Below are 27,188 nucleotides of genomic sequence, written 5' to 3'. Positions count from 1 at the left end.
AGCTGCTTAACGAAAGACGCCAGATGTTTTCTAAAGCAATGGTTTTCTAAACAATGAAAATTCACAGCGTACATGTAAAATTAAAGGGAGCTGCAAGTCGTCATAACTCATCGAACCTTTAATATAAACGCGCCCGATCTCACGTCGGTGATGATGTGCTGGGCAGAATTCACGGAAGATTCACGGTTTACCGATGAACCTCCGCAGCTTCGCCCACTCATCATCATTCACTCCGTGGATATGCTGTGATTTTTTTTTCTTTTATTTTCGAATTTGAAGCATACTTAAAAAATTCCTACATTGGTGCTTAAGATATTCTTATCACTTGACACAGGCAGCCTTCAAGTTTTCTAAAGGTATCCTGGTTATTAATCTGTTGGCCCATTGATGAAATCATATTATCGTAGCATGCAATCGCCCAGTTGCCAGAAAGATTAAAAAAAAATCAAGCGCTTTCAATCTTTCAACCTAACCCTCCGCTTAGGGTCTAGAATATATTTTGTATTTCAAGAAATGCTGAAAAAATTGTTATTTGAGAGATTAATTTCTGAGATGAATTGTTAATGACGAAGTTAACTGTAGCGAATGTGTAGGCGAAAATCAATAAAATTGCACTTCGTTTGAACAACGAATAGAGAAAGGAAATACCATTAGCGGCCAGAAATTCGGCAACAAGGGCCTTCGTAGCGTTGTCTCCGCGAAGAGCTATAGCTTGGCTTCCCAGATTTCGGCAAAAATTCCTCGCCGGTGCCCGAGGACGGCTTTTTCCGGCGGAGTAAAAACAGAAGCTGCCGGAATCTGTCCACTTGGAAGGACAGCCTGCGAAGAGGAGTTAACACAGAAATTTTTGTATCAGTGAGTACAACGGGAATCGGTTTACTCGAAAACCAAGTGAACCCCTACACACAATGAACTAAAAGAAAGCGCATTGAATATGAAAACTGTTATTGAACTGTAGAATTATGGATGAGTGTTAAATTTTTGATACATTAACAATTTAAACGAAGGAAAACGGCCATGCAAGTGACCCGGTGTGGTAGCTTAGTGGCTACGGAGTTGCACTGCTGATCTCCATAGGTCACTGGTCGATACCTGCCGCGACCGTGACATTTAAATAAAGGTGAAATGCAGAAACGCTTATGAACTTGCATATAAGTGCGCATTAAGGAATTCCTACTGCGCATTAATAATGCGGATACGCCACTACGGTGTGCCTCAATCATGTCGTGATTTGGAAATTAAAGTTGTATAATTTGATTTTTTTACGTGAAATTGCAAGAATAGACGCACCGGTAAGATCCGAGCTGGCAACCTTCGCATGACGAGTCATAAATATGCACGAATACTTCCGAAAGTTGACTAAAGAACGATCGTCAGCGTAGTTCACTTTGCAAAACACTGCCCACGTCATACAAACGTTCCAGCTTCGGTTCTTACTGGTGACAAGTTGTCTGTTGTTGCGTGGCCTTTTCGCTTCGATTAGAATATTAGGCCTACAGTAAATTTCATTCTTATAAGCGATTAATATGTAAGTGATTAATCGATCACTAATATAAGTGATTTATACTTCACGTATTATCAGCTGCAGTGCTGTTCCTGAGGTGACCATGTTAAGCATTGCCGATGATGATGCACGGCGTAGCACTATAGCGCGCATGTTTATTCGTATGCCGACATACGCACCTTCATCAGGAATCCTCCATTGCGAGTCGTCCACAGTGACGAATCTGAAACTGGCTCCAAGAGAGGAGAAGCTGAAATAACGAAAATATGAAAGCATAAAAATAGAGATTGTGGCGGAATCCCGTCTTGTCGGGAAGCGACAATAAGAGGACGTCGCGGCGGCCCCAGAAGAAAATAAGGTGTCGGCTACCCTGACGGGAAGCCCTGACAAGAAGAAGCCTGCAACGTGTACTCTTCATGTTCTTTTGTGGTCCTCGTCGCTTTAACTTATTTATGCGCAAGTATGGGTATTAGAGAAGAAAAAAAAAATCATGAGATATGTGCAAGTATGAGTAAGCGTGCCGAGCTTGACCCAACGACGAAGCCTGGACATGTTATACTGCCTCATTGGCTATGGCGCTCTGCTGCTGAGTATATAGTATGAGGTGGCAGGTTCGATTACCGCGGCGACCGCGTTTCAGTGAAGTTGAAATAAAACGCCTAAGTATCATGCTTTAGGTGCTCTTTGCAGAACATCTCGCGGCCAAAATTTATCCGGAACCCTCCACTACGCTGTCCCTCAGACCCACAGGGCACTTAAGGAAAGTTACCCCCTCCCTTGGCCTCTGGCTTCAATCCTCTCTCTTTCTCTCACAGACACTGTTTAAATTACTTCGTCGTATTATTAATTAGAACTAACAGACGAGAAAAGCCAAGAAAAGTACAGGGGATGTTATTTGTGGTAATTATGATGTAAATGTGAAGAAAGTAAAATGGAGGAAGAGATAACTTGTCGCTAGCAGGGACCGAACCTGCGACCTTCGAATAACGCGTCCGATGCTCTACCAGCTGAGCTACAGCGGCGTTCATCTCCCGTCCACTTTATGGGGTATACATGTGCATTTAAACTTGTGATATGTTAGTCAGCGGCGCTAGTAGCCATGACGGCGAGTGTGGAACACTATTTTTGTGCCTGCTGGCGTCACGAAGCACGTGATATTTTTTCTCTCTTTTCCTTCTTTTTTTCTCTTTTACGAGCTTGCCAGCTGACCCTGTCTGCTTCGGTCCCTGCCAGCGGCAAGTTATCTTTTCGTCCACTTTACTTTCTTCATATTTACGTCATAATTACTACAAATAACATCCCCATACTTCCCTTGGCTTTTCTTGTCTGTTAGTTCTAATTAATGTTCTGTCTAACAAGGAAAAAACGAGCCCCTAGAAGCTCCCCTTCTTTCGTTCATTCATCTTATTATGTTATACTCTTAGCGTATACGTCATATGCTCTTAGCGTGTTCCACCTGTCACTGGAATTTCTGGGGCCTTAAAGATACAGTCTCGCCAGGCATACAACCGAAGAAACTTCAGGCTTTTTCACAAACTCTATTTGAACTTCCCCCAATATGTATACATACACGCGGCAACGTGTTGCTGAATTACCAGCGCAGAGTCAGTGAGCATCGGAAAGACCGCACTACAGTAAAACCTCGGGGCCGGCGGCACTCACTTAGCTGAGGAGACACCGTGGGCCTTGGAGGCGACGAAGTCGGCGTAAGCGCCCGCTGCTCGCACATGCACCGTGCCGCCGGCGTTGTTCACTCGGCCAGCGTGCACGGCTGCGCGGCAGATCGAGGAGAGAACGTGGTATTGATAGGAGCCAATCACCAAGTCGGACACCAGGCCGCAGCCGGGGGGACAGTGCAACCTGCGAGTGGTCAGAAATTTACATCGGGACGAGATGCGATAACCGTGTTTGCATGATGAAGTTCAGAGTAACGCCGCGCGCGCTCGTCCTCGACAGCCAAATCAACCGTCTTGCATTGAAGCGCAGCTATATAGAGTCGTTGCTTACTCTGACGTTTTAGGAAGCGTCTATTGCACCATAAGCATTATAGACAAAACAAGCTATTAACCGAGATATAGCGATACGAAAGTCAAAAAGGAAAGCGGAATCCTTTAATTTTTGTTACTCGAGAGTGGTTATATACCTGAGCACAATTTTTGCGAAATGCGAGAACTGCAAAAAAAAGAGAGAGAGAGAGAGAGAGAGAGACACACACAAAGGAAAAAAAAAAGCTGAAATATTTCGCGGTCTAAAGATGTGCCTTGACGTAAGGAGCCAGCTCTTCGCAGGCGCCACACTGAAGCTGAAATGGATGCCTTCTGCGAGGCACAAGTTCGGAGACAACCACCGATCACACCTGTGTCGCGCTACCGTTCGACAGACACCATGACCTAACATATATAGACGAGGCACGACAAGCAGCATCCATGCTTGGAGCAGCGCGCTCACGCCAGAAGTTATCCCGAGCGTGACCAGAGGATTGTTTAAATATGTTGCAACTGAATCACACACAAAGAAGTTGTCAATTCATTAGAGAATATAGCAAGATGCTAAACCATACGGAGGAAATCCGCAGGGATTTCCTTCGTATGAGGCCTCAGACACTTGATATGCATTTTTCGACCATCCTCTGTCATTACCTTTGCAAGGCGGCTTTTGTTCAGTGAACACCCTCTAATTTCGATTGGATTTGAATAAACTTTATTTATCCAACGGTAACAACCTCTAAAATATATATATATATTTGTCGCATGGCCCTAGTCCTTACTTTCGTTATAGAAATTATGCAAGGCTCATTTTTATTTACGCGGTGTAGTATAAAGGAGGAGTTCCTGCACGGCGTCCAGTATTAAGTTATGCACGGCCTCCCGACCATGAGACCAGGCGAACATTGCAGCATGGCCATGATACCAGGCGAATGTTGCAACGCTCTTATCGTTAAAGAGTGCACATCTCCCGTCGATAAGCGCCTGCTTTCTAGCTCAATATGAACAGTGTGTACGCGCCTTACTTACCTCACTGCCGTTTCGCTGTCACCAGATAAGACCTCTTTGGCTTTTGTTGAGCACGTCACTTCTGTTTCGGCAACTGGAAGGAAATGTATCGCTTTCTGTGAAGACGATTATCAGACGCGGCACGTCGATTTTCTAGGCAAATAGCGAGACAGCTAGTGACAGCCTGATTTCTTGTCAGACAGGATCTCAATAGCAGCAAACGGCAAAAGAGAAGACGAGGCACTAGAAACGATATGTAGACAACTACAAGGCGCACTGGCAACATGCTTTTTCTTGACCGCGAATAATAAAACCTGGTACGCGAGAATGACAGAAGACGTAGAGGAGGGGGAAAAAACGGAAGGACGGGGAGGTTAGCCAATTCTCATACCGGCTGGCTACATTGTGCTGGGAAAAGGGCTAAGGAGAATAAAAGATTATAGAAAAGAGATGTTTCAATAGAGAGAGAGAGAGAGAAAAGAACAATAATGCGATAAACGATACTGCTTAAAGTCTGTCTCTGAGACTAGTTGCCCGCAAGAAGCGCAACAACGCTCTCAAAGCTTTTCGTGCCGAGGACGGTTTCGGCCAGTGTCCTAAGACCTTTTCCTCCGGCATTGGGCGATTCTCAAGTCTATCTAACACTTTTTATAGTTCCTTTGTTGGTGCACTGAATAATGATAATATTATCTGGGGTTTAACGTCCCAAAACCACGATATGATTATGAGGGACGCCGTAGTGGAGGGCTTCGGAGATTTCGACCACCTGGGGTTCTTTAACGTTCACCTAAATCTAAGTACACGGGCCTCATACATTTCCGCCTCCATCGAAAATGCAGCCGCCGCGGGCGGGATTCGATCCCGCGACCTTCGGGTCAGCAGTCGAGCGCCATAACCACTAAACCACCGGGGCGGGGCTTGGTGCACTGAAGCGAGGACACTCACAGAGAAAACGGGCGATTGTCTCCTCGCACCTACAGTTATCACATGTCGGGCTGCTGGCCATTCCGATTCGAAATGGCATTCGTGAAGGCCACCCCTAGCCATAGGCGGCACATTATTAGTCGTACAAGGAAGACAATAAACAAGAAAACAAGACCTACTGCGGAAACATGCTAGATGCCGACAGGTAGCAGGCATCCTTCTCCGATTACATGCCTCGCCTACACATTATTCGCCCGATTCGATTTAGTCTCCCGATTAACTGACCTACGCAGTATACACATAGCATCTTCCAACGAAAGAGCGCAACTGCACTCTCTACAGTGAAAGCTCAATACCCGATAGTATTTTCGTTATTTTACGCTTAGGCTCTTTCAATATATCGTTCAGGCGCCTGTCCATCTGATGGTCTACATACGTCGTGCCGCATGATAATGCGTACATCCTTTTTTCTTCGAATTGTATACAGGTATGCCGCAGTGTTTCACATTGAGAACGCATGCGCTCAACACGAGCATTTGCGTTGTGTGTCACGTTCTTCGTACCTCGTCTTTACAGCATTTTGGGTTGTTTATGAGAATTTCGTCAAGGCGTCGCCACGCAGCACAGAAATTGAAGGCAGTTTGTAGAAGTCAATTAAATCACACGCTACAGGGTCGAACATTTCAGTTTCATTTCAAAGCTCTGAGGAATTTTTTTCTTTTTTCATGGCTTACATGCTTTATTTAGTTGAGCATGGCATGCAGTCAAAAGACGCAATAATAGTGTTGAGTAAAACTATTGATTTAACAAATCGTTAACAATGCCTGTATAATGCAATGTGGAGCTTAGTGGAATATCGGACGTACAGACACAAACTGCTACAATGTACAGAGGCCGAAAACAGATACTTCGTTCCCGTTTTGTGCTTGTCCCAGTGAGCTCTTTCTAGCTTACTGAAACGCGAGGTCAGTCATCTCTTAAATGTTCTTGATTGTCTCATTGTCTAAGATCGGCCGTTGTACTTCTTTCGCCATCTGACCCAGCTCCCATGACTGCGGCATGTTTGTGAAAGCGATCCACTGGGCGTGTGCGCGTCTGTGTATCCCTATGAAATCATGGCTGGTGCTTACAAAAACTTCTTTAGAAATGTTCCTAAGAGTGGACATGATGTCGGACGTCACAGGGGTACCGCTGCTAATTGCAAAAGAGTATACTTATACGAACTTAAATCACCGTGAATTCGGCCCTGCAGAAGCATAAAACTTCCCATGGAGCCGCACGTCAAGCTGGTTACAAGTTCATTACTTGAGCAGGCAAATAAAATGAGCTTTCTAAATTAATTACGATGAGTGTGTTCCTTGTTAGCGCTGGTTTGCATCGCCGCTATATGGGCATAGCAACAAAGTAGCATGGAAAGAGGAAGGAACGATGCAAACGTTACGATGCAGAGCACATTGTGTCGTGCGGCTGTATACAATAATACGGTACGAAATCGCTCAACTCGTCAACTTTTCAACAAAGCTACACGAATTGGTTTGTAGAGATATAGCAATGGCTCCTGCATGTCCATGCACTATGTTCTCCTTCTGCGAATCAAGTGCACTGATACAACTATGTAAATCAAAATTAGTCGTTCTGAAGTTACATCTAACAGCTCAAACAATATCATATAAATTAATTGCCAAGAAACACACCAGAGATTGAGAGTTACAATAAAACCACAGGAGAAATTAAGCGTTTTGTTGATCTAGTCGACGGTGCGCTTGTTGTATTATTAGTAACATTCCTGATTATGGGCAACGGTTGAAAAGTCTAAAAGGACAAGACAGGTCGCTAGTAGAATGCGCACTGAAAATTTGCTCGGGCGCGCGTTTTGTACGGCGCCGCGCCACAGTTTCCAACGATGCCTCCTCTCTTCCCTCCGTTTTAACTTGTATTAACGTAAATATCAAGGTATAAAATCACACCTCAACAACACTGGCCAGAGACCATAACTATATCCTCGGCGACATCCATCTAAAATTTAATTCACATTTACAGAAGATACTCAACACTTGGAACGTATGTGAAGACCGATATTTGACCGATAAAGCCGTTTATGCTACCAGTGGAGCCGCGTAAGAGTGCCTGTTGCAGAGCCGAAAACCTTTAATCCGCACAAAAGAAAATAATAATATACAAAAAAGAATAATTGCCAGACGCATTATATGAAGTGCATACTAAGCCAACGGACATCAATACACTTATTGGAGGTTGGTTTCTTATCAATATGCAGATCAGCCGTTTGCTTCATCCATATACGGCTGCTGCTTTCTCTCTCCTGACTGCCTATGTGAGCTGCGTGATCACCGCTACACATTTAAAGCCTTCTCTGCTCGCCAGACTGACCTTTGAGGCAGGATGGCGGCGATGCCGTCCAGACGCCCTCGTGGGTGCACTCCAGCGACTTTGCGCCAACGACTTCGTATCCGTCGGCGCATGAGTAGGTCACGGTGGTGCCGTTGTACTGGATCTCTCGCACGCTGGTCGCAGTGCCATGCACCTGCACGACGCTCCGAGCCACGTCGGGTAACGGAGGGCACGGCACCTGCCTCTCTGCGTAAGGGTCGCACAAAAAACGGCAAGTAAGGATAGAAAAATACAGAAAAGATGGGAGAGAAGGTGAACCCCGCGCGAGTCGCTGCAAGCTTGTGAAACGTAGATTGCGAAGTAATTGCTCTCTCGTCTGGCGCTATTAGTAAAAGTGGATCTTCCCGACGCTTTTCTGCATTTTTATTTTCTTTAGCTCAAAGAGTTCGGACTGGCGAAGACGTAATGTCTGCATTCTACTCTGCGTGTCCCTGGCAATGGCATAATTAGACTCACTAAAGGCGGTAGCCTGAGAGAGAGTGCAGCGAAGGATATTAGCGAGCGTTATAGTAGGGCGCATCGCGAGCGTTCCAGAATAAGCTACAATTGTGGGTGTCACCTGAGGCTTCTAATGACGAAAAAGAACGAGAGAGGTAGACTGGAAAGCAAACGAGGCTTTCATTTAGGCTACTAAATTATCACCGCATGCGGTCACATAGCTTGAACCATCCCGAACACCTTCTCAAGACTCCATAAAAGGATACCGACTCAGTTTGTCCCTTCCCTCGAAGACCATTACGTCGTTAAGGGGATGCGTTCTTATGACGACCACTTATACGAAAACTTCGAGTAAGCACTCAAAGTAAGGCTCGCGTGTATGTTGTACATCCAGAGCCGTCGAGTTGAAATAAAGCTTACGCCTTGACAAGTGAAGTTCGGTGATAATGCAACATAACCTTTGAGGGCTTTGATTTCAAGCGATACCATTACCATGTTATCACAGCGCTGTGACATCATTCTACGATTATAACGCTAACCATATAGCTCAGCGTAAATAAATTAGGATCCTTTGTATAAAGACCCCCGTATTTTTTTACATCCGAAGTAGAAAAAAAATTACACCATCTCCCACTAAAGGGAACCATGTGGGGATGCGAAGCAGCGCATGGGTCGACTTAATGTTCCGTGATTACTGAGAGAGTGTAAGGGAAAGAGGCCACAGCGTCTTACCCAGCCCCTTACACAGGCCCGAACGCGCTAGCGCAGCGCGTTCTGACTAGGATACAACGCGTTGGTTCATCGCGCGTCTGCAGAATATCTTTCCCCGATGCCATCACATGATTGCTGTGAGAGTGTAAGGGGGAGAGGCCACAGCGTCTTACCCTGCCCCTTACACAGGCCCGAACGCGCTAGCGCGTGCCAACGCGTTCTGACTAGGATACAACGCGTTGGTTCATCGCGCGTCTGCAGAATCTCTTTCCCCGACGCCATCACATGATTGCTGTGAGAGTGTAAGGGGGAGAGGCCACAGCATCTTACCCAGCCCTTTACACAGGCCCGAACGCGCTAGCGCGTGCCAGCACACCTGGTTCCCGAGTGGATGGTCGCCAAGGGACGGACACAGCCCCGAGCAAAAGCCGCTTCGCATCTAAACATGCAAGAGGAGACGCCGCATCCAGATGGCGGTCTTACCACAATAGGGTGGCACTCCATTCCAGGAGCCATCGTTCAGGCAGTTGATGGTGCCAGCACCGATCCTCTTGAAGCCAGTTGGGCAGTTGTAGTGGATAATCATTGGTAGGTTTGGAGGCGCCATGGTAGCTAAGACACCTTGCGGATGAGCTGGAGGGGGGCAGCCTGACAAGAATCCAGCAATATTTAAGCAACGGAGTAATAACGATCATATATAGGTCAATTGAAAGAAAAAAAAATAAAATGTAAATCGTGTTAGTTGGATAGGTAATAAATAACAAATGGGGAAGAATAAATACAAAATCAAAAAGCTGTGAGGCCTTGAACAGGGCGTTGAACCCACGAGTTAGTCTAGAAAGTCGATATGATGCGAGGAGTCAGAACATATAAACATACGTGCTGTTACTTAGTTAATCTAGTAAATAAAGTACACAACATGAACAAAAGCTTATCCGGAAAATGTGCCCAATTTGTGCACTCCTGCCGAGGCCCATGCTCGTGCATGGAACAGTAACACATGCCTACTTTACGACTACTGCGTAACATGGCAGACGTAATAGGAAAACAGAAATTGAGGCATCCACATGACACGCTGGACGTTTTTAAAGACGTTTATTTTAACGGCAGCAAAACACGCCGTTTCAGTCTGCGTAATACACCCCTGCTCTGCTCCCCCAGTAAAACAATGAATAATACAAACAGCATAAGATGCATGCTCATCCCCTTACCATCTCTGATTTCGCAAAGTGTACCAGAGAATCCTGGGAGACACCGGCAATTGCCTGTGTCCTTGTCGCAGACTCCTCCATTCTGGCACCAGCAATCTGCACGAGAAAGGCATGCTTCAAAACAAGTGCAGACGTTGCCAAAGTTTGCTATGCAGGCGCACTATTTCAATTTGATATCCATTCACAGGGCCTCGTGGGAGGAAACAACACAGCCGCGGTCAGAAATGGCTAGCGTACGATGCCGAACCGATGGCGTTGTCATGAAACCAATAGTACGTTATCCTTCCATATCCTTCCGAATAAGGTCCTGGTGTCCGAAAAGCGAATGTATCGCGTTTTAATTGTTTCATATCATATAAAAAGTAATTACCTTTGTTTCGCGCACTTGAAACAAAACATAATTTTTTCTTCCAAAAAAGGCATGAAGCTTCCTTAAGGCTGCGCTAATAGACGCAGTTGCATTGCCTATAGGCGGATCGATCGAGCGGCTGTGAACTTCGATTCTCAGTGCGCGGTCACGATGGCTGGCGCGCGCGCTATCTCGGCAGGCATCATCGGTCGGCTCGTGTACCCTTCTAGGTGCTGGGCTCTCAACGCGAAGAAACTGTGTGAAAAGAGCATCTCTCCCTGGAGCGGCCGCATTCTCTCACACCAGCGTTTTGTAGAGTTACACGACATCGGATCCAAAATAGCTAGCTACCAGCATTACTTCGTATGATATTACAATTTGTTCCTATCGCATTCATTGCTTCGCCCTCGCGGTGAAACTGTGATTTTTTTCTCTGACACCATGAATCACCCTTGCTGCCTTGTGGGTTGAAAATCTAGTGATTGGTGACGTGTCAAACTGCGACATCATGTGCCTCTGCAAGGCAGCCGGCGAACGGAGTGGTTGCAGCCATAGGCGTATCTACCGGGGGGTCAAGGGGGGCGCTAGCACCTCCCGCCCACTGAGAAATGTTAGGGGGGCGGAGCCCCCCCACTTACGACAGTGGTCATTGTCGGCTGCGGACTAGGAAACTAACAAGTGAGGCAAAGTTTTACTTGAACGCAGCAATCACGTATCTATGTAAAATAAGTTTCCTACAATTCGGCTGGGACGACTGTCCTCCATGTGTCATGACCACGCATTGTAGCATTGTAGGCTCTCTGCGGTGCGGGCTGCCTATTCCACGCTTTCGCGCCTTGCGCTCGAGCATTGCAGAGGAGGCTATCGCTCAGCAGGGGCTCTATAAGATTACAGCTATCTGTCATGATTTTATTTTGTTCGGCCTGGCCTGAAACTTAAGTAATCGGTGACGCAAATACGGGCGGGAACCAGTAAACGTTTTATAGCCCGATCAAACGCTCTCCTTTTTCAGGAAATTTAGTTTTTTTCATTCAAAACGAATAGCATCGCCACTGTTTCATATCCAAGCGGCTGTGAGCTGATGAGTGTGCAGAAGTGTCGAGTATTTTAGTTGTGCCGATCCAGAAGAGCTAAAAAAGATCCCCACTTTAGTTTTCGATTAGCCTGCGTCACAAGTTGCTTCTCCTACGGTAGCCTGCAGCGGTCGCGGCGGCTTGTAACAAGGCAGTGGACTTAGCACATTGAAAAGCCCATCTTTCAAGTTTGCCCTGTAGCTTGATCTATACCTCACCAGGGAGATTATCAGCGTCCATGGTTTTCTGGACTAAGAAGGCTGCCCACCTGCGAAGGATTGTGCCCGTTCCTAATAATGTTTATTTCTCTCTCTACCTCTCTGTCAGCAACGATGAGTTCACAGAGAGTTGTACACGCGCAAAAACAGGTCAACGTCATTATACTACAACTGAAAGTATCTGTTAAACACATGAATCCATCTCGCTCGCTGCTATAAGTAGCCGCTGCCAAAGTGGTTGGTGGGCAGCCTTCTTGAATTACGTTCAGAATGAGACACTGTCTGGCTATTCCAAAAAAAAAAAAATTGTTATTCAGCACAGTAACGCGCTACTTATTGTGCACACTTTATTTTAACGCCGCGAGTTTTCGCAGACTTCTGATGTCGCGTAACAAGGAGGCGATTTTATGGCACACCGAAAAATTTTGGCGAATAGCGAAGAACCAATGTCGAACAATACGCCGTATTGAAAAGAGTTTATTTTTTTAACGTAGGCATGCGTAAGTGGTAATTACGCGGTGGATCACTTACGCGTCATTTGTTGCGTCGTCTTATGAGCAGGTGCAGTGAACATGACCCCGAAAATTCGACCATGTCCCAGAAATTCGACCAGTCATTAACAGCTAACGACCTATACGGAAGGAAACAACGCGGGGCAGTTTAACGTTATAGTCGCCCACATTTTTTTGAAAGAATGTTTGAGCTTAGAATTACGTAGGAGTAGCCGGAGGAGAGCAGTAAAGAGCCACTTCACCGCTTTCCCGTTCACTCCCCACCCTAGCTGGGAAAAGTAGGAGGGCAAGGAACGACACCTGGCATACAAATTCGTAGTCATTTATAATCTTATAACTATACACAACCAGCTGAATGTGGTTTCTATAAATATTAATCGACTGAACTTGGTCTTCTTTAGAAATACTTTATATTAGAGGGCTCTAACAGTAAAGAAATTGGCACTCGGCTTATTCTGAAGACTTCTGCGAAGTACCTTCTTTTGTCAGCCACATGTTTTGTTTAATAAGTGAGAATTTAAGGTGCTAGAGTCATAGCAGGTGCTTCATACTCACCGTATTTACAACGCCAAACTGAGACTGTGAAGTTTGCATATGGAATGCTCAGATGAAGAACAGGCTAAAGGTGGCTGTACTTATTAAAGTCGGCGATAAAATGTCCAAAAGGGTATTAAACACTGCTGTGTTGTCGCGGTATACGGCAGCCCAGCCTGTACAATCTCTTTGTGTAGATTCTTCCTTCATTTCAGACGTCTCAATGGATGTAATATATATATATATATATATATATATATATATATATATATAAACGAGCCCTTAAAAGTAATCTTTCCTTCATTCATAGCGAGGGTCTCGTTCTGGCAGACATGATGCCTTCGGGTAGTATGCGAGGGAATATTGGTCAGCTGCCTGCTCGTAAATAGATCACGTGCTACGTGACGCCAAAAAAAGGCAGAAAAAAAGAGTGTTCCACACTCGCCGCCATGGCTGCGACTGGCGCTGACTGACACTCCTAAGTTTCAATCCACATATATACCCTATAAAGTGGACGGGGAGATGACCGCCGCCGTAGCTCAGTGGTAGAGCATCGGACGCGTTATTCGAAGGTCGCAGGTTCGGTCCCCTGCCGGCAGCAAGTTATCTTTCGTCCACTTTACTTTCTTCACATTTATATTCTAATTACTACAAATAACACCCCCTATACTTTCCTTGGCATTGCTGTCTGCTCTCATTAATATTGTGTCGAACAAAGACAAAGAAAAACGAGCCCTTAAAAGTAATCTTTCCTTCATATATATATATATATATATATATATATATATATATATATATTCAGATTATCGAATTACCGGTGAAGAAAATGTGAGCGGCCAGCGGCCTGGAGTTTTGTGGCGTAGAGCCACGCGCTGGCGGACGGCCGCTCAAGAGGTGGTGCTTAGTCGAGCCGCTAATGTCCGGTGAACAGTACCACGCGGCGAAGAAGTTGAGAAGGCAGAGCCAGGCCGAGAAGGAGGGTAACAGTTAATCGGCTTTAGCTCGTTTTACGAGGTGTTCCACTTAATTTATAGCGCGAACGATTTGATAACGCTGTATATCCTATGGGCTTACACAAATTCAAAAGACCGTTTCCGGAACACTTTAATTTTCATAATCGAGCATTACTGTTCCCGCTCGTTACTTCAAACGAGCTGTAATACTGCTCCGAAAGATGTGATTATGACTTCAAAAGTCCTGAGCAAGTTGGAAAGAGTTCATCGGCCCACCGCAGCCATCCGTTTCCTGACAACTTACCCAAGGTGCACCATACGCCGTACTTTCCGGGTGGGCAGGTTTCGCAACCAGTCAGGCCTGATGCACACGTCTGGCAGCGCGCATAGTTTTGACAGACCTCGTAGTGGCTGTTCCTTTCACAAGGTTGGCACCGAAACCCGAAGGAACGGACGTACCTGCATCTGCAAGCAGAGTTTTTCTCATATGTGAGAATACACCGATTCTTCGTCAGTCATAACCTAACAGACAGTCATGTCAATTGGCCGGGCTATCTGATCCAGTTTATAATACCTATAAATGTTGGAAAAGACGTCGACACACAGTTTTATTATGATGACGCGCTATCGGAGCATGAATTCAAACAAACGTTCGGGAAGCACCCGTACTATAATGGTCATTATAAAAAATCCATCGAGATTTACACATGTGTAGGCACTGTAAGCAGATACGTGTAATCAGAAAAATACGTTTTTGAGGGTGGTGACCTACCTTAAGGCCGGAGAGACCCCGCCAGAGAGACCCCTTTGATTGAGTCTGCGACTAAAGAAATGAATAAATGGTAATAAATAATTCTTGCATGTTAGTTGGTTCATATCGAAAGGGTGGGGTACTGCACAAGCACGAAGGAAAGAAGCAGAAAAAGAGACAGGAAAGAGCGCAGATTCCAATGTTAGAAGTCTGTGCCCTTTCCTGTCTCATTTTCTGCTTCCTTCCCTCGTGCTTGCGCAGTGCGCCACCCGTTAAAGTAGTCCCGCGCCTGAGCCCGGTGGCTGAGTCACCGGCCGTCTTGTTAATGACGTCATTCAAGGGTACGCATATTCATCTACCTTTGAGGAGAAAAATCCCGCTGCCTTCTAGAGTTGTACCCGAAAATATATAGTCTAGAATTCAGAACAGAAAGCACTGAAATTCAAACACAGTTTGTTTATGTACATAGCACATCTGTTAAGAGGACTGCCAGTTGGGCGTGTTGGTAAAGGTTTATGATGAAACAAGCGCAATATGCCAGAAGGCTAGCGCTCCGTCCTCTGTCCTTGCTAAGTGTTCGTGCATATTGCGCTTGTTTCATCATAAGCACATCTTTAATAGGGATAAGCTAAAAAAGATTCTTAGATGCATGAGAACCAACTACACTTTAGACAGGACAACAAAGAATGCATTGCAAAAGAAAGGTTCTTGCAGAAAGCAGTACGTGGTGAACCAACGTAGTCCGTCGCAAATTCCGGGTAAGAATAAAAAAAACTAATTCCTGAGTTTTAGGTGTAAAAGCCATGATCTGGGGTGCTATGCAGGATGGCCCGAGTTTGGTGAAACTCGGAATCTTTCCGAGCTCTGGTGACACCCCCTTTTGAACGAGCTAACAGTACAGAAAGGTCAAATCTATCCCTCAGCGCGCGCAACGTTCAATTGGTTATGATGGAACGCGGCGTCACGTCAAGGGCGGTCGAAAACGTTGGGTGGTGTCTTCAAACCAGAGGCATCTTCTTCATTTTTTTGTCGTTCCACTGAGTGCAGAAGTGCACCCATGCAAGAAAAGTGTCAGAAACTTTCACTAACGCTATTTTTAGAGGTACGGGCTGTTTAAATTCCTTTTCAAGCGTTTAATGCCTGCACTAAGTATCCTTTAGAATAATCAACACCGCGGCCTCTGAGATTGGCTCCGGCCGAGAGCCTTACAACACCGCGGCCGGAGCTAAGCGCCGGGGTCACGTGTGTAATCATCATGGTTAACCTGTACATTCCAGCGCGCTGCTCGGCCGGCACGCGCCCTCTTCGTCCTCTTATTAATCGTCTGCTCGCTCCCCGAGCACGTGCGCTCGGCTGCTTAGCTAATTGGATGATCGGTATACCATGCTAATTAAGCCAGGACGTGGTATGACGAAGCTAATCAAGCCAAGTCATGTTAAGACCGAGCTGATTAAGCAGCAGCTTACTAAGACCAGGCTAATGAAGCCGTGTAAAAATAAGACCAAGCTAATTATGATCGTGGTAATTAACACGACACGAATTAGGGGCGTACTAATTAATACCAAGCTAATAAGGACCTTACTCACTAAGGTCGTGCTAATTAGGATCGTGCTGTATCGTATTTCGATCATTAGTATCAAACTATTTAAAATCTTGCTAATTAAACATGAGTAATTAATGAAGTGTTAATGAAAACGTTACCAATTACGACATAACTATTCAATGTCATGTTCATTAAGACTTAGCTAATCAATACCAATAAATTTGAGACCGAACTGATGTGGTCGTCACTACGAAGCAGACTGAGTAGACGGGCCACGTAAAAGCTGGAAGAAGCTAGGTAATCACAAGCTCCTCCGATGGCCCCAGCCTTGCACAAGTAGTGCAAGCTGACCAAATTATTTTATATGCAAAGAAGCTGCTGAGTAGCGTCCACCACATGAAACGCTTGACAGGCACACCGGCGCTATGACAGTGACGAGTTGAACTCGGGATTTTTCAAAATCAACGAGTTTGTACCCGAGTTCGCGCGTCAGTTAGTTTGATTGACAGACGCCCGCGGCGAATATCGGGTCTGCCCACCTCGTTTGCTCTTGCCGAATAGCAGTGCTCACGTCGCAACGCCAGCGAGCGGCGCGATTCCTTTATGAGCTTCATCGCACAGACTAGGCACACACGCACGAAGAACTAAAGGGTATATCATCTCGTGGCTGCGATGTCTCGCATTCAATTTCACCGTGCTCACGACGTACCACTCACAGCCATGAAGCAAGCGCCCCTGGTGGAATTTGCGGCGAGAAATGTTATTATTACTCGTTTGTGGAGACATTGCATGATCTAATTATAATGGTCGCGAAACGTTTGAAGTGGTCGAAAAGCTATTGCCACAGATATCAGCGACCGCCGTACGATTGAAGCGCGACTAGGTGCGCAGGGGATCAATGACGAAAACCAAGAACTCAATTGATTTTTTTTTCGAATATTCTTAATTTTATAAATGACAAAGTAAACTAGAAATTCACTTTACGGTTTATGGGTCATTTGGCTCATTTTTTTTGCCTCAATTTTTTGTTGGTTGAGCGCCATAAATGGTGGGCGTATGCAGGCAGTCTGCTATGTGGGATTATGTTCAGTTCGGCCGGTTCAACCAGCTTCGACGCACTGTCGGGTCAACATGGCATCGTTCACTTTTGCACGGTGGTTTCACGCGTATCTTCCGCAGGTTATTTATTTGTTTATGTGTTTTTTTTACTGCCGTGGCACTTCAGAGAAGCTAAACTAGATCATAGAATGTGTAGATAACTGCTCCTGTGACTGCAGACTGCTTTCGCTGGTTCACGGTCGGCGTGCCCTCGCCTTTCGTGACGGTGAATGCGACACGCTAAGTGAAGAAACGCTCTACTCTAAGCTTGCCAAAGTAATACCTTCAAGGCTGCTGTCTCGCTCCAGTGGTTTTCCTCGATTGGGCAACGTGAGTTTTCCAACTATTGTGCTATTGTGCTCGTGAGTCAGTCATTGTATCATAATTTCTTCATCTTCAAAGTATTTCGGTGTACATTGCAAGTACACTATTTGGCTAATAAAACAAGCTTGCTTCCACAATCTTTCTTCTTCATCTTCATTTTCTCTCGCACACGCTATTGGCAAGCCATAAAGACTCAATAAAATCGCGTAGTTATCAAAAGCATGTAAAAGATGAGCAATTAAAAAAAATTCATTTCGCGCTATGTAGTGCAAATGCGTGGCGTCGCTACCGCTTGCGGTTGTTACATCATTTTTTATTTTTATTTTTATTTTTTTGTTTGCTGTTAGTTGTCCCCGCGATACGTAGATGGCGACGGTGGTAACGAGCTGCCAACTACTTGACACATTGGCTTCTATGGAAGTTTCGCTACCGGTTTACACATACCTTGGACATTGATCTACTGATTCGTTACTGCAGAAAAATCTTCAGACGTGTAATGTAAGCAGCAGTAACCTGTCCATTTATTTATCTGTAATATTCGAGAGAAGCGAAACGAGCTGCACGAGAGTGCTGCAGCACTCTCGCGCAGCTCGTTTAGCCCTTGTTGCCTTTGAGGGTGGATATTTCCACGCTGCAGGTGGAACGAAAGAACTTGCCCAAAAGAGGACAAACGCCCACAAACACGCCTGTGGGAGGCGCCACGTTCAGTTGGCAAAAAGGTAGCGCGACAATCACGCGGACCTCTCTGCACTATTGAAATGTTGACTGAGTGGCGGCGCTTACGCGTTCACACGCGATGTTCCTTTGAAAACCGCCGCAAATGCCGCACATCCGTTTGCTACGCCATGCTCGTTCTTTCAGCCGTTTTTATCAACGCTGAAATCGCGCGCTTCACGCTCTCATCCTATCGTGACCGCCGTAGTGCGAGCTCGAGCAAACTCGTGTTCCCGAGAAGCTCGGGCCATCCTGCATAGCACCCCTGATCACGATATTTTGCTGACTTTCTTTTTTCGCTATTAATGTGTCCTATGTATTATCCGGCGAGAATAAGGCGCTTTCCGTATGCAGGAACAATAGTGTTCCTGTCTTGCATTTGGTAAGTGAAATTGAAAGCACGTGTGCAGCTCATGTTTTATTGCACTGCAGCGCGACTCACCCGTGTACATAGACGTGCCAGCGAAATTTTTAGGAACTTCGTCCCGTCTTGTTCTTCTTTCCGTGTTCCTCGACAGTGTCCTGACACCATCACTATGGAACCATTCAGTGTACATTGAGAGTGCGACTGCCAAGTTGATGCCTATAGGAGGAAGAAACAGAATGGCAGAAGGCAGGGAGGATAGCCAGGAAAACGTCTGGTTGGCTACCCTGCACTGGGGGAAAGGGAACAAAAAGACAAGAGAGAGAGAGAGGGGAGGGAAGGAAAGAAGGAAATGTGCGATAGATTGGTCTCATGTGCGAGACTGCATCGCTTGGTCAAAGGTGTGCGCAGAGGCCTGTCATCCTCAAGAAGCACAAAAGTGCATTTATTGCCTTGTGGGCCAACTAGCGACGAGGCCGATGTTCTGTTAGCAGCTGCATTGTAATGTGATTCGCTTTTAGATGCGAAGCATCTCTTGCTCGGGGGTACGTCCCGCGGCGTGGTAGTCCGCACTCACACTACGCATGCACAACTCTCCTCCTTCCCTCTCTCCAACAGCTGCGCGTTACTCTCTCCACTTCTCTACCAGCACCTGCTTGCGCTTCTCCTGCGTTCTCGCTTCTGCTCTTGCGGCGCATGCGCTACTCTCCTCCTCTAGTCTCCTCTCCTTCAACTGGTAGAGCGCTGCGCGCGTTCAGTCCAGCGCTTGCTTCGGTTGATTCCTCTGAAATGCGGGCTCGACATGCCGAAATTCTCTCCTGCGCAGCGCCGCGATGAGCGCCAGCGCATGCGCGTCCCCTCCCGCTCTCTCTCCTCTCCTACTCTGCCTCCCTCTCGCGCGCCTGTCGACGCGTTCGAAATTCTTTCCTGCGCAGCGCCGCGATGAGTGCCAGCGCATGCGCGTCCCCTCTCCCTCTCTCTCATCTCCTACGCTGCCCCCTCTCGAGCGCCTGTCGACCGCGTTCCCCGCTCGCCGTGTGAGAATTAACGGCCAGGCTAGAGGGAAGACACGATGCGCGTAGTGTTCCTCTTCGCGTTCCACGACGCGAGGTCGGTAGCATGCCCTACGAACGCCAACGGAACGCGATCGTGCAAGTGCTCCGGCTTCGCATCGCCTCATGGTCTCCTTTAGCGGGAGATGGCGTAATTTTTTTTATTCACATCAAGGATAGTGTTACAACAAGTGCGCGATATATATATATATATATATATATATGCTCGCTGCAGCGGCAGCATTTGCGAAAGGAGCGCGCTGTTAAAACAGAAAGAAGTAACAACTGTGACAGTTGTTAGTTCGCGCTCGTCCTGTGTATACCTGTGCGTTCGTTTCGTGCGTCCTTCTTTATGTTTGAGTAGCGCGTTTGAAGTGTCGAGCTGTGACACTTGATAGTTCGCACTCGTCCTGTGTGTGTTCTTTTCGTGCATTTCTTGCGCTTGAGCGACGCGCTGGAAATTGCTTCGCCGTTGCGGGGAAACTGTGACTTTTTAGGGGCGAAGCACCTTAGGGTCTCGGCGTGTCGGCGGGCATCGTCGTGTCCTGTCTCGCGTGCATCGTCGTGTCCTCTCTTGCGCTCGCCGCCTGGCGAGAGAGAGCGAACGGCGCGCGTTGACTATGGAAATGCTCTTTCGGCCATGAACGCTGAACTAGCAGCTCGCAAGGAACGAAAACGCGGCCTCGCCCGCGAGAGACAACGCCGATGCAGGCAGCGTGTGCTAGCGAGTATCTTTATTGAAAAAACCGACTGCTCGCGTTGCGCAACCGTTCACCGGCCACCGCGTATATATAGGCACTGGATCGTGACCTGCAATGTAGTGCACGTGGGAGATTTCTCTTGTGCGTAGTTGAACAATAAAGATTCGCAGCGTGCACGTTAACAAAAAGCGGACTGCGGGTCTCTGTGTCTAATCTCTCTTCTGTCTCTCATTGCCCATTAGCAGTGATTTTTCTGGGGGAAACACCGGCGCACACTGCATGCTTTGCCCCTCCGCAGGTTTCACTTTAGTGGAGCTGGAGCACCCGTCTCTACATGCTTCGCCCATACCCAATTTTAAAGGGACACTAAAGGCAAATAACAATTTATGTCAGAGTGAAAGCTCAATGTATGCCAACGTCTAAAACGGCAGTATTATCAACAGCAGTGCCCTAATAGCGTTTGCTGTCGGGCTAGTTGGTGCATAGCTTCAGCGCGCATAGCTGAACTTCAGTGTCAGCGTTCCTTCTATAACTCTTTCTCAAAATGAGTATCGTTTTTTGGTGGATAGGTTTTGATCAAGCGATGGTATCAGAGATTGATTTTGCTTTTGTGGTGTTGTGCGCTTGCTTGAGGGTTCTTAAGCTAAGCTTTCGGAAAAATAAAATTTAGTTGCGAGTGTGCGCTTGTCCGTGTCTTACGTGTCTTCTACGTTCCTGTCTTAACATTTGCGCCATCAATTGAAGTTCAGCAGTGCCCTACTTAGCGAGAAATTAAGCTAAATGTATCACACGATGAGCGCCACGAGTGGGAAATTTGGAAGTGATCCCGATGACGTGGGAGAGTCTGAATACAAATAATCACTAGTAATCAAACTAGCTGCAATAAAAAAAAAGAACCTTCCATGCATCAAGAGACGCAATAAAATGCTGCTTGTTCGTTTCTGTTTGATTCATGGAAAAAAGAACCCCTTTGGCGTTGACGCGGGGAACGGCGCGCGTGGTTCAAAAGTTCCGTTTTCGCCGAACTGCGCTTCGCCCGGCGCCCTGCTTCGCTCACGCGGTCGCGTCTCAGTGGTAGTTTCGGTATCGCGTACTGCCGTGTGTGTTTTGCACGCTCGTAAAAGTCGCTCTGACAGAAAGTTCACAAAATACCGCATGCATGTGATGTTGCCGGATGCCCGAATGGTGCACGCCGCCAGTGCACGCCGCCGCGCAGTAAAGGCGGGCAACGTTGGGCACGGCAACAGTGACGTGCGAAATACCGCTTTCAGGCGGGTGATATGAAGTGCGCTAAAGCGACGCGGACCACTAAAACGTGATTTTATTTCAAAATAAGCACTTCCTTGGCATAAAAGTAGCACTACGAGGTTTCTAGACCGCTATTTGAACAATCAACGTCGACCTAATATTTGCCTTTAGTGTCCCTTTAAATGCGAAGCATTTTTTAGCGAACCTTTGGCACTTTGAGCGTTTCTATCTATCTATCTATCTATCTATCTATCTATCTATCTATCTATCTATCTATCTATCTATCTATCTATCTATCTATCTATCTATCTATCTATCTATCTATCTATCTATCTATCTATCTATCTATCTATCTATATACCTCCCACTTTTGACATTGGTTATTGTCGGCTGCAGACTGGGAAACTAACAAGACAGACAAAGTTTTACTTGAACGCAGCAATAACGTAATTTTATAATAAAATTTGTCTTACAATTCTGCTGTGAAAACTGTCCTCTGTGTGTCATGACCACGCACTGTAGGCTACGGCTTGCCTATTCCACGCTTGTGCGTCTTGCGCTCGAGCATTGCAGAGGAGGCTATCGCTCAGCAGGGGCTCTATACATTGCAGCAACCTGTCATGATTTTATTTTGTCCTGCCTGGCCTGCAATTTTAAGTAATCCGCGACGAAAATATCGGCGGGAACCAGTAAACGTTCTATAGCCAGACCAAATGCTCTCCTCTTCCAGGAAATTCCGTTTATTTGAAAATGAATAGCATCGCCACCGCTCCATATTCACGCTGCTGTGAGTTGATGAATGTGCAGAAGTGTCTAGTACAGGCCCGTAGCCGGGGGGGGGGGGGGCTAGCCCCCCCCGAAATTTGGTGAAGTATGTGTTTTTACCAAAAATAAACAATAAAAACAGGTGTTTTCTCAAAAGTCAAGGTTTTTCAGCAAGTGCCCCCCTCCCCTCCCGGAAGAAATTCTTGGCTAAGGCCTGGTCCAGTATTTTAGTTGTGCCTAGACAGGACAGCTAAAATAGATTCCCACTTTAGTCTCCGATTAGCCTGCTTCACTTGTCTTATCATATGGTAGCCTGCAGCGATCGTGGCGGCTTGTAACAAGGCAGTGGGCTCAAGCACATTGAGACGCCCAGCTTTCAAGTTAGCCCCGTTACTTGATCTACCCTCACCAGGAGATGATCAGCGTCCACGGTTTTCTGGACTAAGAAGGCTGCCTACCTGCTGTGGCGAAGCAATTGGTACTGTTTAACGGTTGCGCTCTCCAGCGGCTCCTAGTAGGTCGTCCTCTTCTAAACGCCGCTCGCGCTCGGAACCCGTGTTTTTGCCTTGACTGTCGCCATAGTGCATTATCGCCGAGTGCCGCCCATAAACAGCTTAACAAATTGGTGGAGGTGCTGGGTATCAATCCCGGTACCTCTCGCGAGTGCCGTCCAATAAACAGCTTAACACTGCAAAGGATTGTGTCTGTTCCTAATAATGTTTATTTCTCTCTCTACCTCTTTGTCAGCAACGATAAGTTCACAGAGGGTTGTACAAAAACAGCTCAGCATCGTTATACTACAACTGAAAGTATCTATTATGCACATATTGATCCATCTCGCCCGCTGCTATAAGCAGCCGCTGCCAATGTGATTGGCGGGCAGCTTCTCAAATTACGTTCAGAAAGAGACACCGTCTGGCTATTCTGAAAAAAAAAAAGAGTTATTGTTAGGCACAGTAATGTGCTGCTTACTGTGCACACTTCATTTTAAAGCCGCGAGTTTTCGCAGACTTGTGGACGTCGCGTAACAATTGAAGGCGATTTTATGGCACATTGAAAATTTTTGACGAATAGCGAATAACCAATGAGAAACAATACGCCGTATTGAAAATAGTTTATTTTTTTAACGTAGTCATGCGTTCGTGGTAATTACGCGGTGGATCACTTACGCGTCATTTGTTGCGTCGTTTTACAAGCAGGTGCTGTGAGCATGATCCAGAAAATTTCGACCAATCATTACCAGCTATAATGACCTATACGGAAGGAAACAATGCGGGGTAGTTTAACGTTATAATCGCCCACATTTTTTCAAGGAAAATTGAGCTTACACAATTTTACGTAGACTATTTACTTGGAGAAACCTGAGGGGAGGAGTAAATTACACCATCTCCCGCTAAAGGGGACCATGAGGCGATGCGAAGCCGGAGCACTTGCACGATCGCGTTCCGTTGGCGATCGTTGGGCATGCTACCGACCTCGCGTCGTGGAACGCGAAGAGGGACGCTACGCGCGTCGTATCATTCCATCTAGCCTGGCCGTTAATTCTCACAGGGCGAGCGGGGAACGCGGTCGACAGGCGGGCGAGAGGGGGGCAGCGTAGAAGAGGAGAGAGAAGGGGAGGGGACGCGCATGCGCTCGAGCTCACCGCGGCGTTGCGCAGGAGAGAATTTCGGCATGTCTAGCCCGCGTTTCAGAGGAAGAGTGGAAAGGGGGAGGGGAGAGGGATATGGGAGAGGGGAAGGGGAGAGGGAAAGTGGAGAGGGGAGGGGAAGAGGGGTATGGGAGAGGGGGAGGGGAGAGGGAAAGTGGAGAGGGGAAGGTGAGAGGTAAAGTGGAGAGGGGGAGGGGAGAGGATGAGTGGAGAGGAGGTGTGTGGAGAGGGTATGCGCATGCGCAGTAAGGGTGGCCACGCCGCACACCACCACCACCACCACCACCACCACCGGATTGAGCTCCGCCTTAAGATACTTCGCATCTAAAAGGGCCACTTCACCACTTTCCCGTCCACCCCCAACCCAAGCTAGGAAAAGTAGGAGGGCAAGGAATGATACCTAGTATATAAATTCGTAGTCATTTATAATCTCATAACGATTCACAACCAGCTCAATGTGGTTTGCTTGAGTATTGATCGACTGAACTTGGTCTTCTTCTTAAGAAAGACTTTATATTAGAGGTCTCTAACAGTAAAGGAATTGGCACTCGTCTTATCCTGAAGATTTATGTGAAGTACTTGTTTTGTTTAATAGGTGAGAATTTAAGGTACTAGAGTCATAGCAGGTTCTTCATACTCATCGTATCTACAACGCCAAACTAAGACTGGGAAGTTTGCTGATGGAATGCTGAGATGATCAGGTTAAATTTGGGTGTGCTTTTTAAGCTTCCCGGTAATATTTCCATAATGTTATGAATGCTGTATTGTGGCGGTATAGGGCGGCCCAGCCTGCACAATCTGTTTGTGCAGACTCTTCCTTGATTTAAAAACAAACAGTTTTGAAAAGCAAGTCATCTGATCAGCTCTAGCAATATAAAAAATCGCCTCAAATCAAATATATCTGGTCCACCAGACGAAACGTTTCTGAAAATACACAGTGCCAAACCAACGAAAGTCGGTCTCTTTCTTCATTCCTTATTCTATCGGGGTCTGCGTGATTCTTCTCCCACTACTATATATATATATATTATATATATATATATATATATGATCCTGCAAAGGATTGTGTCTGTTCCTATTGTTTATTTCTCTGTCTACCTTATATATATATATAAATATATATATATAATATATATATATATATATATATATATTATATATATATATATATATATATATATATATATATATATATATTATATATACACGGCGGATAGCGTGAGCGACGCCATTCTCCCACTTGCGAACGAGAGTTGGTACGCCACTGTGTATGACTCGCATTATTTGCTGCGAAAAGGCCCCCGCTTGAATCCTGCGCTTTTTGTTCACGCTTTTTTTCACACTTAAAAAAAAAATATATATATATATATATATATATATATATATATATATATATATATATATATATATATATATATATATATATATATATATATATATATATATATATGCTCTTTGCTGCACTGCGCAGAGCGCGCACGCTGAACTCCCGATCATTCCAATTAGGTGTCTTCGCGAAGGCAACTGCCAACAAAGGCGACAGAGAAGCGATGAGCGATGCTTCACCTCGATAACATCCGGTCGGAAGTCGCGGAGCTGCAGTGAAGGGCTCAGTTGACGTTGTCTGTCTGGTACGCTGTACGCTTAGAATGTTGCACTCCGTCAAAGAGAGCATACGTGCTGCCTGGTGAAGCTGCCTTGCAGTGCATGACCGAAATCGTACACGATAAAATGAATGGCGCAACGAAGTCAGCCGCTAGTGCGCTTCCTGCTCTGCAACAGTGACAGATTTTGTACAGAGAGAGGCAGAACACAGTGTCCGACGTCGGCGTAGAGTCGGCGCTGTCAAAGCCTAACTGAGCAATCAGAATACCGTTGGTCGTTTTGAACGTGCATGTGCAGTTACTATTGCTGAAGTTCAAACCGATGGATTCAAGCGGAGGAGCACTTGACCTCATTTTTTTTTTGTTTAACATTGCAATATTTGTTATGAGACGCCGTATAAGCAATAGATATTTCTATTGCGGGAATCTTTCGTACAATTTTTACCAGTCAGAAGTGCTTAACATGCACCAGAATTACTGCAAACCGGCATTTCTTCAACTCGCGAAACCAATCGAAAGGCCATGTCACGATCCCCATTGAAAATCCAAGCAACATAATTGGTAGAATTCGATTAGTAGAATTAGTAGAATTCGATCTACGGCAATGTAAGTAGTGGTGCTAAAGTTTTCACCTAATTGTTTGCCGCTTGCTCAGTACCTCCCGTGCTCTGTTTCATCAAAATCATCGTCACCGTCACCGAAACTGTAATTAGCGCGGGTGGCGCTTATAATCTCGTTGGAAAACAGTGATGTCACGAGTTAGCGTTAGATCACTGCGACACTCACACCCCCATGTTTCTTCGAAGGCTGCCTAAAATTATTCGAGATAAGGCAATTACAACTAGCCCAAGCCGCTACCCTTCGAGATAAGGGATTGGACATGAATTCATAAATTTTACTGACCAAACTTCATTTATACTGCAGTATAGTTGCGGGCATAGAAAATTGCGCTGCAATATCCAATATAGTTACTACAAAAATTTCTTTATTGCACACATGAAGTCAGCCACGCTGCTTAAAGCATAACATTCAGGTTTGAAGCCTTGTGATTAGCGCCAGTTCGAGAAACATGGATGTAAATGTGGTGTGTAAGACATTACGGTAAAGTTTAGAGTTCTCCGAACTCGATATTCTTATAGCCCGGAAACATATTCACTGCAATGCCCTCCGCAGTAATTCCTGAGTACTTATTTCTCTAAACCAGCGCAGGGAGAAAAAAATTCTTGTAGAAGGCTCTGCTTTTAGTACCGTGGCTTCCTTGATATTTGTAATTACGATATATCCCCTATATTCATTATTTATTAGTTAGGAGGACAGCATGTATGCTACACCATTCGCAAGGACCTTGAAATAACTTTGTACGCACCACTAATTAACGGTTTCCGGTGGGATAACGGGCCTCTGGGCATTCTGTTCGCCCAATACGGACGTCAGATACATTTGACGTCATCCACGGATGAAAAACTAGGATGCAAAGCATGAAATTGAAGTAACATTGGTGAACGACGAGGGGCACGCATGCGGGCCTAACTAGAGTTAACATG

At 46.0% G+C, this 27,188-nt stretch overlaps 1 pseudogene; it reads right to left on the bottom strand.

Moving 5' to 3' along the window:
• LOC119376620 (clotting factor C-like) overlaps positions 1–26,438 on the bottom strand; it is a 45,352-nt pseudogene extending 18,914 nt beyond the window's left edge.
• Positions 26,439–27,188: the final 750 nt, after the last annotated feature.

The sequence above is a fragment of the Rhipicephalus sanguineus genome, unplaced genomic scaffold (genome assembly GCF_013339695.2).
Source record: "Rhipicephalus sanguineus isolate Rsan-2018 unplaced genomic scaffold, BIME_Rsan_1.4 Seq172, whole genome shotgun sequence".
NCBI classification, from domain to species: Eukaryota; Metazoa; Arthropoda; class Arachnida; order Ixodida; family Ixodidae; genus Rhipicephalus; species Rhipicephalus sanguineus.
This window is presented reverse-complemented; position numbering and strand designations above follow the sequence as displayed.